This window comes from Tenebrio molitor, chromosome 8 (genome assembly GCF_963966145.1).
Source record: "Tenebrio molitor chromosome 8, icTenMoli1.1, whole genome shotgun sequence".
In the NCBI taxonomy this organism is placed as follows: domain Eukaryota; kingdom Metazoa; phylum Arthropoda; class Insecta; order Coleoptera; family Tenebrionidae; genus Tenebrio; species Tenebrio molitor.
Window position 1 is genome coordinate 18,301,899 of NC_091053.1, and position 14,351 is coordinate 18,316,249.

Genomic DNA, 14,351 nt, shown 5'->3' on the forward strand with positions numbered 1-14,351 from the left:
AAAAGCAAAAGATCAACATGGTCGGGGTTTAGACAACCTTCAGAAGCAAGTAAGACGATTCTATATTTATCAAAAACTGAAGGTGCCATATTTTTGACAAGAATAATTTGAAATTGTCATGTATATTGACATTAATACTTGATTTACATTTGAAGTGTCAAAAAGTGACGACCAAAGTATTTTGGCCGCGATAGTACAACGTGTTTAAATGACGTCATTGGTTTTTGCGCAATGACGTCATCACCAATTTTTTTAAATAGCAACCCCACTTTTTTCATCTTTTTCTGATAGACCTTCCTACTACCTAACCGATGAAAGAAAAAAATTGGTATCTTACATAACAATTTTTTGAGAAAATTAAGAATTTTACTTAAAAAATTTAATTTCATTTTTAGTGTAAAAATTTTAATTGACCTTAAACAAAAACAAACAAACATCTAGGGTTAACAATAAAATTTAATGCAAATGTTGAAATTGTCCCCCGCCAATCATTTGGCACTCACCGACACATTGTACACTGCGCTCGATAATGTCAGGGCTTATTTGTTCCGTTTAAGCCCGAATTCTCTGCCGTAAATCTTCTAAATTGATTGTTCTATTAAAATAAACCCTCTATTTTAAATAAAGCCATAGAAAAAAAAATTACAATTAAAGTTTAGATTAAATTTTTGAAGAAAAATTGGTCTTTTTTTTTCTCAGAAAAATTGTTATGTAAGGTATCTACTATTCCGGACACGGAATCTTGGCCACAAATGACATTTAACTGACAAATAGGTGTGAACTGGCCTTATTGAATATAACCCAACTTTTGACCCGATAATGCCATTTCCCTGCTTTTTTAATGTCACAAGAAAAACGGGAAATTGAATTTAAAAATCGACCTGTTTTTGCTATTTTTTCAAAACTCAACAGTTTATGATTTATCGAATTGTTGCGTTACTTTTGCCCCTCACTGTATACACTTTCAAATGCGTGTTACACATTTTCAAATGCACATTGTTTGAGTAAATCAAAATACCCATGTAATTTTACTTATTAATTATTAGAACCTGCAAATTAAAATACGTAATAAAATTTGGAGGAGCGCAATATTTGAACTTGCACACAGGCCGCCACTTGGTTTGGCTCGGCGTGAAAAGTGGGAAAGAAAGAACCGCTCGCCTGAATATTCATCAACTCTAATTAGTGCTCACAAATTCATTCGGTCGACTGTAAAAAGTTGTTTCGTTGATTCTTACGCCCTCTATCAGTGGCATCCAAAAGTAAAATTTCTTGGATACGGTTTTTCATTTAGGTGGCCAATCTAGTAATGTAAAATCAAAGGTTTAGCTGTATCTCTGTTAATATCTATGGTTAAAACAGTAACCTTTGGGTTAAGGAACGGTTATTTAAATTCACGGATACATTAAACATTAAAGTAATCTGACGAGCTCGTTGATAGTACTGCTCGTCAAATCTTAGATGGCCGCTAAGGATGCGCAGAAGAGGGAGTGCGATGCAAGATGTGGAACCGAGATGCGACAAGGTGAAGCGGTAAAGTGGAGTATAATTCTCAAAAGTACACTCAGATACAGAAATCGACTTGTTCTAACTCCGCGTTGTCGACGAGATTTTAATCCTGTAGCTGTAATCTACTGACGTATTGCGAATCTTCAATGTATTTGTGATCTGCAATTTTTATTACCTAAATAATAATAAATAGGTACCTTTCCCACTAAATTTCCGACGGCATTGTAATTTTTACATTTCTCCTTTTTAGAAAATGACACCCATAAAGTTGCTCTTATTGTTAACAGACGTTGTACATTTTGATAATTACGTCTCCTTAAATTTCAAAATCATAAAGCACTGTAAATTGTATTGAAGTACCTGTTCTTGCTATTTTGTCGGTGGACGAGCCGATTGGACCGTTCGTTTAAATTACAATAATTACAAAGAGATGTTCGTTATTCGCAGCGCTTCAGCCGCTTTTACATAATGCCGTAAACAATTTCCCAGAATTCGAATACGGTAAGATGAGGCACAAAGAATTATTCATTATTTTAATAAACTGTTATGTATTACGAAATCAAAGACATTATTCCATATACCTAATTCATAATGTCATATTAATAGTTTAAATTTAAAACATGTTTCACTCTCCTTTTAAAAGCCATGGTTTGGAGTGTACCAGTGTGTCCACTGCTACGACGCTCGAACAAGTGACGTCCCCACTCCTACCGTTACCAAAGAATATCCACGTACCGGTACGTGGATATTCTTTGCCGATTGCCGTTACCATTGCGCATCCGAATCTCAGCGGCCATCTAACATTTGACGAGCAGTAGCAGTAGTAGCACCGATCGTCCGATCTTGTAGTTACGCCAAACGAGAGAAATTTCGATGCAGGATGTTGGATTGTCGAGCTGTTGTAAAAAAATCACTTTTATTAACTTCCTTTTTGCCAAAAACTTTTATTTTTGGGACAATTCGATTCAGCACAATGAAAATGGTATTTGTAGGTAATTTTTAGATCTCCTAATTTGTTTAAACAATCAGAATAACATAAAAAAAACTTTCAGGATTGATATTTTTTCCTTTCCCCGAGAACATAGCTCAAATGGTACTAGATACGAGAAAAATACACTAGACCTTTTTTGTAGAGCATGAAATTTTCTACAAAAAAGTCCCTGGAGGCATATGTTTATCTGTTACAGTTCAAGAGATACAAGTTCCAACACCCAATAGCGCGCGAATAATTCCGCTAAAAATGATCATATGTATTTACTTTTAGGTCACTTCTATTTCTTTAACTACAGGGTCTCTATAAATGATTGTCTGGTCAAGCCAGCCTTGGAAAAAAATTTTACTGTTCCGCTTTTTTGAAACCGATGCCAAATTCTAGTTCGTTTTCACGGTCACTTCTGAGATTAGTGAATGACGTTTCGTTTGCGCTTGTCAGTCGATTATATTCGTTTTATCACAGTTAATCACAGTTAATATACACCAAAAATCTGTATTTTTCAATAAAAATTGCAAGTACGTCCGCTTTTAGAGGTAAATACACTGGCAAAATTTGTGAGGTTATGCTTTAATGTTTTATGTTTTATTTTAGCTTTATTTTCTTTACAATGGTTTATTCTGTTGAACAGAACACGTTCATTGTTGTTTTTTACTTTCGAAATGGAAGGTTTAGTAATGGGGAATTATCTGTTTGTAAAAATGAATTCCAGCAAAATATCTGAACATTCCAAATGATTGTTAACTCATATTAAGCGAATTGTGAACAGATTTTTAACAATCAGAACAATTAGCAAGGGTAAATCATTAGGACGACCACCAGTATCTGCTGAAATACTCGAGGATTTGAAAGAAATGATGGAAAAGACTCTACAGATATCCATAGCCTGTTTATCTCGTCAATCTGGTGTACCACGAAGCACTTGTCACAAAATCATTAAAAATAAGGCTACAACTGCATCTTTATAAAATTAGTGTTGTACAAGAACTCCAACCTGCAGATTATCAAAGTTGTATTTAATAATGTAATCAGTTTGAAAATCACCTCAATTTCATAATTTGGAGTGCTGAGAATCCACACCAATTTGTAGAGACTCCTTTACATGTTTTGAAAATTGGTGTGTGGAACTGTGGATAGCAGTGTTGCTGTACCCTTAACTAAGAAATGCTGCAAAATATTTTTGAAAATAAATGAAGAATTGTCAAGTGTTTAGAAGTTAATGGGGGACATTTTCAATCTGTTTAAAAAAAAATACTTATTTGTTATCGCTATTTAGTGTTGTAAATTATGTTGTTGAATACATTTAATTTTATTGAAAAACCAGTAAGACTTATTTGTTATGAAAAACACTGTTATTTATATTGGAAGAAAAAATGGGAGTCAATACCATATTCGACAATTCAGTCTAGGTCGTATTTACCACTAGCATAAAACAAGAAATGTGAAAGCACTAAAGCAGACAAAAAGGCAGTATCAAGTATTGTATTGTGGTATACGGGGACAAGGTGTTCTCAATATTTATCTGTTTGGATTTGTTCTCATACCAATTCCTGTACAGTGTGTGGCGGTACGATGGGGGCAATAATTGTTCCCCTGTTGGTGTTGATATTAAATATTAAATACATTAATGTTAGCAAGAGTAAAGCACAGTTGAAACTTGTCTCTGGTTAAAAGCCAACAACCTAACCTGAAAATGTGACATTCATTATTTGCCGAACAAAGCGGCACATTCAAAATTTGACAAGTTTCCATGGCTGGCTGGACCCGACAATCATTTATGGAGACCCTGTATAACAGATAAACATAATGCTTCCCCGCATTTTTTTATAGGAAATTTCATGCACCACAAAAAAGGTCTAGTGCATTTTTCTCGTATCTAGTACCATTTGAGCTACGTTCTCCGGGAAAGGAAAAAAAATCAATTCTGAAAGTTTTTATAATGTTTTTCTGATTGTAATATTTAATAATATGTAGATATGTATACATATTAAAGAACAAGTTAAAATACTAATTTTATCTACACCTATTTAATTATTAGCATTTTTTTCGTAGAATTATAGTAGTCCAATTACTCTTTCTGCGACTGACAATCGACGCGCGTGTGCAGCCAAGTGTGTCGCCATATTGTTTGTTTACGTTTTTCAAAAGCCGAGCGGTCGAGAGGTACCGGTTAATTTTCCTCCAGTTTGTAATAAAAATTAATTAAAAATGTAGTACATACAGGGTGTTATTGAAAGTTGTACAGATATTTTAACCACGAGCTACTGGCTTCATGTAGAACTCGGAAAAAATATTTAAAAAATTCTATGTCAAAAAATAAAATGACATTACTTTTTGAGCTACAATTTTTTTTAATTGCTTTTAGTTTTCTATGTTGTCAAATAACCTCGTAGGTAAAATTTCGGCACATTTTAAAAATACATCCTGTATATCATGTTTTATAAAATGTACACCTGTATATAGACTTCTATGTACTTATTACTTACATAAATAACTATTTCAGGGGTAGAAAAAATGAAAAAATAAAAAAATTGAAGCAAAAAATTTATTAGGTGTAGATAAAGCAGCAATTATGGCCCTTATTCATTCCGATGATTTACTTCGCTCGCCTACGGCTCGTTTCGTAAACTTAATCTTCGTGAATAATGGCTATCATGATCGCTCATATAATAATCTATATAATCTGTTTCAGAATCAAAAATCCCCCAACACTGCATTTTAACTCGAAAATACAACCGACAACGTCGCCAACTTTTGCTTTTAGTGTGTTTGCAAGTGTCAGAAAAAAGTGGGGTTATGAAAGAAAACTGTTGACAGCCGTTTAGGTCGTAATTCATCGTGTTTTTTTAGTCTCATTTTATTATATCACTCAAAAGTTATGATATGGTAGCTACCACCTTTTTGTACATAATAATTATTTTGTGTTACGTAAAAGACTCAACAATTCAATGTCAAATTTTGGCGGGAGGTTGGGCTAACCCAAAAAAATGAAACTTATTCTAGGGATTTCTTTTTTTCTGCCAACATAATTCCACAGGTGGTGGATTTTTGATTTTGAAACAGATTATATATATAAAACAAAGTCGGGTTAGTTACGCTATTTATAACTCAAGAACGGCTGGACAGATTTTTATGATCTTTATATTGTTGGATTTGTCTCCGCCCCGATTAGCAGAATAACTATTAAAACATCGAATAACTAACGAAAAAAAAATTATTAAGAAAATTCATTTTGAAAGGTTATGTCATCTGTCACAATCTGTCATTGTGCGCGCATCGACAATTTGAACTTAACTGAGATTTAACGTCAGCTGAGTTTTAACACCAAGTGTGATCAATGGTGTTCAACAACACCTACTTTTGCATTGTACAGGGTGCGACAACATAACTTCCTTTTTTGAAATGCGCGCTATTCAGACTGTAGGGGTCGTAATGGGACGGGAGTGGTCTTATTCGGAAGCCGTGGTTTTTAAGATTTGTTCCTTATCCCTGTCAGCTGCCATCATGCGTTGGAAGAGTGGAAAGCCTGCGTTTGCCGTCTACTTTTCAAACTGATCGCAACCCTTCCGAAATTGCTTCAATGTTGGGTCGTGTCCCGAACCAGAAATCAATTGTTACATGGGTCACTACGTTCAGACCATGATTTCAGACAAACCGGGAGTGCGACAAGTCGAAGAACTGGAGTCTCACCTCAATAAGGGGTAATTTGTAGTAGAGAGCCCGCTCGCCGGATTTGTCCCCTTGCAATTTTGTTTGTGTTTTTTTTTGAAATCTCGCGTTTATATCAACCATCAAAGGACCCTACAAGGCCAACATCCGTGCAGGAACATACCCGCTGCTATGTCATGACTAACGCTAGAAATGGGCTTATTCACTTATTCAGTGTATCGCACCTGTATTTAACTAATTATGCATTTAAGTACGTCAACTGTCTGTAATTATTTAAATGCTACCCCAAGTAATGCTACGTCGCGGGGGAAGCTGTTTTAGGGGGGTTGAACATTTATTGCTGTGCGGCATACCTAACCTCGAAACTATCAAACAAAAACAAATGAACAGTGTGTCGAAACCATCAAACCAAGAAACCAGTGGAACAAAATCTTCATCTACAAAATGTTTCCAACAAACACGCATATGCTTAGTACCTAATTCTCTTTCCAATTTTTAATTTGATTTTCCATATTTTTTTCCCGTCAGATGTTGACTGCATCCCAACCAAACTCATTAAAATATTCAATCCGTTTATGGTGATTGTTAATTCCGGATTATTTTTATACAGTGAATTTTTTTATCAATGAATCATAGAGCTTTACATGGTATAAAGTATAAACTTTATTTCGCGTCAATTCTATTGCTAATTTCAAAATTATTTTTCGGACATGAAATAAAGTTTACACCATGTCAATCCCTATGGTTCATTGATAAAAAAATCACTGCATAGTTACAACTCGGGAGACAGCAATTTGCTCTACTACTCATTATACTCTCACTTCTTGCAAATGAATTTCATTTCATTTTATCTTAATAAAAAAACTTCATTCAATTCAGCTAATAAGTTAACACAACATTTATTGACTCTGAGGCGGTACGAAGTTCGCCGGGTCAGCTAGTATACTATAAAACTTGGCGATTTTTAAATATGACATGCCATGATTTCCAATTTGGACAGCATTTGGTAATTTGTAGGATTAAGTCAGCGGGTTTCGGTAAATTACTGTCAAAATTATTTACGGAAAAATGAATAGTTACTCCAATGAAGAATGAATTTTTATGGTAAAACCCTTTTACAGTTGTGTTAGTTTGCGGAGACTTCTCTAGATGAAAATTTTAATTCAGCAACTTATTTAGATTTATTAGTAACTAAGTTAGGAACTTGCAAGAGAAAATCAGGAAATCAGCATTTCAGCTTAGAAGTTAGAAATTTTTTAAAAGATTCATTTCCAGATTATTGGATTGGTAGAGGTGGTGCTATAAATTGCGCGTTAATTACTGAGAGGCAGTTGACCAGTGTAAGAAATGCTTTTTACAACAGACTGAGTTTTGGGGATTGTGGGGTATTGTGTATTTCAAAACGAATATGAATATTTATTCTAATTTTATCTTTCTTGAGTACTTATTGTAAATTTTTCAAAGAATTATAATAAAAACTGCTTATAAACTGTTAATTACTTCAATTTTTTTTTTTGATGTATAGAAATAATGGCATAATATCTATAAACTGAATGCACAATATTAATTGACTATGTTCGACTTTGAGAGTGAACACCCTGTATATTAATACGTACCCCTTTTTAAGCAAATTGTGCGAGTGTGAGATTTGGCATGGTTAAAGTTTATATGGAGAAGGAGTGCAGAAAGATAAACATTTCTGTATAATATACAGGGTGTGCCCAAAGACGAGTCCATTTATCCCTTATTTATCGGAGGATTTTAATTATTTATACACCAAATGAAATGGTTGTGAATAGTCTACAAAAGGCCTTAAATTCACATATAGCCCTAAGGGCTTTAAGGATAAGGTGTCAAAATATTCTTTTTCAAATGCGAAAACATATTTTTTTTACAATTCTGATAAAGATTTTTATTCTGAAAGGATACATATACATAAAAAAAAGTCAAAAAACGCTGCTATAGTCTATGCTTAATCCCCCCGCAGTGAAATCCACTCCAAGAGGGAGTTGATTTAGATTATTTATAAAAAAAAATCTTCCAAATGAAATACAAAATTATTTGACTATTAGTAGTTTGTCACCACATAAGTTAGTATTGAAAGTTAATTGCATCGTTTTACCGATCAGAAACTTAAATACAAAGGAAGCATTAGTCTATGGAACAAGAATGCGCTTCAAGTTTATGCATCGTAATGCTATTGATTGCGAAGTTTTAACTGGAACCGCACGCAATAAGAGAAATTTGATACCACGTCTAAATTTAATATATACCCATTTTACCATTTAACGAAGTAAAACGTCTATGCAACTAAGTTTTTCAATTATGCGTAAGATTTTTTGAATTGAAGCACTTCATAAAATGCCAGCAAGAAAATAGATTACTAGCAACAAACGTACATAATAAAATCATTAAAAATTAAAAACTCCAGTTAACAATAATGTTGAAATTGACATGTGACAACCATTTTGATAGTTGTGCCATAGGTACCAATTTTTAAAAACCACGAGTGTTTTAATATATATACCGGGTGTCCCAACGGTTTGGCAAAGTAGATTTACTAAGTTAATATAAGTTCTTTGAAAAATGTTATTATTTCATGTTATACATACAAGTTATGAGCACGGTTTAAAAATATTTTAGATTATACAGGGTGTTTGGTGTATCGGTGGCAACACAAACTTATATTTTTTTAAATGGAACACCCAGTATTTTTTTGCGTTTTTGGAAAGCTCTCGTCAAAACAAAGAGGAAGATACCACATTTGATGGGTCTAACTTCTACTGTTAGTAAACTATTCGCTCTTTTGTGTCCGGACAAACCAAACTTTAAAAATTTGTAAAAAATTATAACAGATGATAATTATTTAGGTTAGGTTTTTTTAAAACATTGTAAATATCGTCAATTTTATTGCCTTGTTGAAAAACATTAAGATTTTTACTTAATTACGTAGAGGGCGCTTCAAACGCAAACTCTTTATTTAGTCAATTTTTTTAAATGGAACGCCCTGTATTTCGATATACCGTTGGATAGCTCTTTCAATAAGCGTTCAAAAGATATAAGGTGTTTGGCATCTAAAATAAATAGTTTATCCACAAATTTGGATAACTTGTTTATTGTGGTTTTTTTTTGGAAAGTGTACAACCGCCACTGTTCTTTTTATTTCTTTTTTTTAAGTTAATTAAAGGTTAAATTTATTCTCTTTTGAATTATTTTGTACATCTATAGTAATATTAAACTCGATGAAATGTATTTTTTTGGTTCAGTTAAATTAAAGAAAAATCTGAAATATTTGATATTTTAAATGAAATTTGTGGATAAACTATTTATTTTAGATGCCAAACACCTTATATTTTTTAAACGCTCATTGAAAGAGCTATCCAACGGTATATCGAAATACAGGGCGTTCCATTTAAAAAAATTGACTAAATAAAGAGTTTACGTTTGAAGCGCCCTCTACATAATTAAGTAAAAATCTTAATGTTTTTCAACAAGGCAATAAAATTGACGATATTTACAATGCTCTAAAAAAACCTAATCTAAATAATTATCATCTGTTATATTTTTTACAAATTTTCAAAGTTTGGTTTGTCTGGACACAAAAGAGCGAATAGTTTACTAACAATAGAAGTTAGATCCATTAAATATGGTATCTTCCTCTTTGTTTTGACGAGAGCTTTCCAAAAACGCAAAAAAATACTGGGTGTTCCATTTAAAAAAATATAAGTTTGTGTTGCCACCGATACATCAAACACCCTGTACAATCTAAAATATTTTTAAACCGTGCTCATAACTTGTATGTATAACATGAAATAATAACATTTTTCAAAGAACTTATATTAACTTAGTAAATGTACTTTGCCAAACCGTTGGGACACCCGGTATATATATATACAGGGTGTTTCTGAAATACGTATGTTAATTTTAACCAGTGAAAGAACTCGCCAATTTATGAAACTTTTCTCTATAACATTTTGTAAAATTCGTAAAAGAATTCCAAAATTTTTTGCCCCACAATTTTTACCAAACGAGTCGTTTTATGTAATTAACTAGTTTCTATTTTTTGTAACCATGAGAATCTAAATTTTGATTATTAATTTTTTTCTATAACAATGGAATTTTTTAACAAAGCTCTGTTTCTATCACAACAGAAAATTTTCGCCCTTACCCACAGGCATTTTGATGGTTAATTTTTTCCAAATTTTAAATCAATTTGTAGTGCTTTTTATATAGCCATAAACGACTCCAACTTGAATACAATAATAATAGACCTATTAGAGACACAAATTCTAAAAACAATTTAGGAGACCTTAAAAGTTACCTACAAATTTAATAAACAAGTAATAATTAAATGTACATATACACATAAATCATAAACAATGCACTTCTTCAAGTGGAGTTACATAAGTCAGAGTGCCTAAAATACTTGCAGCATTTCCACGTTGAATTGCCAATGAGATTCTTTGGTAGAAGGAAAATTTTGCTCTAGAATCTCCGGATTCAATCATAAGTTTTGCACCAATGAAATCGATAAATGTTTTACATTCCAAACTCCATGGACTATAACGTTTCGAAAGCTAATGCTTTAAAAATATAATTTGCAGACTTTAAATTTTACAAATACGATTCTCATTGTGCTGAATCGAATGATTTCAAAAATGAACGTTTTTGATAACGAGGAAGTTATATTTTTTTAACAGGAATTAAATGAAAAGATGAAACTGTTTGCGTTTTCCACCTAAAAATAAGTGCTTATTCACAATGGACATAAGACATAAGAAATACATAAGAGATACTTACCTGAGAATAATTTGTAAATTTGGGCAATTGGAAAATAATTTATGTGTCCATATAACTCGAATATGATTCTTCATGCCTTTTTGTACACAACAATAATGTTCACTGAGGTCACTTCTCATAAGTTACGTAAAAATTAATAGTATATCCACTGCATGTATCATGAATTTCTTATGCCTTATGTCAAGCTTATGTCCATTGTGAATAAGCACTAACATTTGCCGATTAATGATAATCAATCACAATGGTAATTAGCCTTGAAATTTTAGTTAAAAATATTAATAGTTCACATAATTGGAAATCCCCTGGAGGTGACCAAATTCATAACTTTTGGTTAAAAAAATTTACTTGTATTCATAAATGCTTACTTGATCACTTTAACGGATTTATTAGGGAACCTAACACATTTCCAGAGTTTTTGGCCCATGGTATAACATATCTGAAACCAAAAGATTCCGATACTAAAAATCCATCAAAATATAGGCCAATCACATGTCTACCTACAATTTATAAAATTATGACATCTTGCATTAAAGTAATAATTTACGACCATTGTCAAAAATTAAATATACTTAATGAAGAACAAAAAGGTTGTGTTAAGGAGTGTTTTGGTTGTAAAGAACAACTCATAATAGATACGGTAATAATGGAACAAGCTAGAAAAAATAATAGAAATATTTATACCGCATTCATAGACTACAAAAAAGCCTATGATTCAGTACCACATTCATGGTTAATTAAAATTCTTAAAATTTATAAAATTAATTTGGATTTGATTAACTTTTTATCCCATGTTATGACATTTTGGAGAACTACTTTAAATTTATCAATAAACAATACTAAATTAAAATCCGAACCTATTCAAATTAAACAGGGAATTTATCAAGGAGATTCTTTAAGTCCTTTATGGTTTTGTCTAGCCATTAATCCTTTGACAAATCTATTAAATAGCACTGGATATGGTTTCAATATTAGACTTAATAATACCACACTATCCAAATTAAATCACCTTCTTTATATGGATGACATAAAACTTTATGCATCTAAAAAGAATCACATTTTATCTTTACTAACAATAACTGAAAATTTCTCAAATGATATTGGGATGAGTTTTGGTATTGATAAGTGTAAAATGCAATCAATATGTCGCGGTCATTACGAACATTTAGAATATATAACTCAAGAAGGAGAAATCATTAAAAATTTAAATAAAGGAGAATTTTATAAATATTTAGGTATTAATCAATCAAATCATATTCAACATTCAATTATAAAAGAAAATTTAGAAAAACAATTTTATTTAAGAATTAAATCTATTTTAAAATCAAAATTAAAGGGTAATAATTTAATTAAAGCAGTTAATACATATGCTGTTCCATTGTTGACCTATTCTTTTGGTGTTATAAAATGGTCCAAAACTAATTTACAGAATATAAACATTCAAACTAGAGTTCTCTTTACAAAATTTTGTAAACATAACCCCAAATCTTCTATTGAAAGATTTAATTTACCACACGAATCAAATTGCTTCACTAAAAAATTATTTTCTCAATAGAGCTCGTGATAACACTTTTTTTAATGCTTTGGTTTCAGCGGATAAAGGTTACACGCCTTTAAATTTAAGTGATAATATAATTTCAGATATTGTTGAGCTAATATACCTGACACTATAGCAAATATAAAACAAAAGTCTTTACATGGGAGATATTTTAAAGAACTAGAACAACCAGAAATTAATATTTAAACTTCTCATGCATGGCTTAAAAAATCAAATATTCATCCTGAGACTGAGGGTTTTATATTTGCAATACAAGATCGTGTTATAAATACAAGAAATTATAAAAAACACATATGCGGTTTACAATCGATCATTGATAAATGTAGAATTTGCGGAACTGAAGGGGAAACCATTGAACACATCATTTCTTCTTGCACCGTTTTGGCTCAAAGCGAATATAAAAAACATCATGATATATTCGCAAAAATTTAGCAGTTAAATTCAACTTATTAAAGGATACACAGATACACAACCACATTATATTTATAAACCAGAAAGTTGTTTGGAAATGACAATTACAAATTATATTTTGATCGTACAGTTTTAACTGACATTCATATTCAGCATAACAGACCAGACATTATTATTTTAAATAAACAACAAAAGCAAGCATATCTTTTAGATATAGCTGTTCCAAATTCACACAATATAACACAGACATATAATACAAAAATTAATAAATATTTAGAACTCTCCGTTGCTATGAGAAATCTTTGGTGTTTAGAAAAAAATTCGATTTTACCATTTATAATTTCAGCAACAGGAATAGTACCGCAATCTCTTTTTAAAAATTTAAAAATTTTGGACTTAGAGAACACATTGGTGGTTGAAATTCAAAACGGTATATTATTATACTCATGTATGTCATATCGTGAGGAAATTCCTTAACATTGACACAGAACATAAAACACAAAAAAGTCAAAATGTGGAGGCAACACGCCGGTAATTATGTTGATAAGCTAGCACTATTACTTGATAGTATTATCCGTAATAGTGTATGTACTCCGGCAAAATTGCCGTGCCGCCGGGTGGAGGTGGAATACGAAAATTTAAATTAAAATTTATGCTGATGTTAAACGTTTACTATTTGAGATCAGCTATTTAAACATACAATAAATTAAAAATTTAATTAAATTTTTGACATAAAATTTGTCATTTTTTCACAAGAATTGTTATGTAAGTTATCCATTTTTTCACTCATCGTTTAGCTAGTACGAAGGCCTATCAGAAAAAGAAGATAAAAGTGGGGGTTATCATTTTAAAAATTATTGATGACGTCATAATTAGAAAATGAAAAGATGTCAACATAAGTAAAGTACTGAAGAATATGCACTTTTTAAAAACATGGTTAACTTGTTGGGGGATTTTTCTAGAAATTAATACTTACAGTTTTCTCGAATTTATTCCGAACTTTACGAACGCACTTTATATTCGCTTCCTTAATTCGTTTAGCCATCAAGTAAGCAACATTTTTCCATTTTTTTGTATTTGGTGTTGCTATTTTTAAAACTGTAATAAACAGTGTTCATCATACAATGTATATCATGTTTGTTTTCAACACCCCCCGATGGTTGCAAGGATTGCGAGATCTGTGAATTTTTCTTTATTGGTTTCCACTGTTGAATGGTATTGTTTTTTGCCGTTAATAAACCTATACAGTGAGTTTTTTTTAAGACTGGCCATAGGGTTTTACATGCTAATTTTTCAACCCCCTGTTAACTTTTGTTCCAATGAAAATATTCAAACCATTTTTGGAACAAAGTTGGAAGATTTTTTAAACTATCGGATAGATTACAATTCAATAGCCCAAACTGTCGAAAAAGTTGT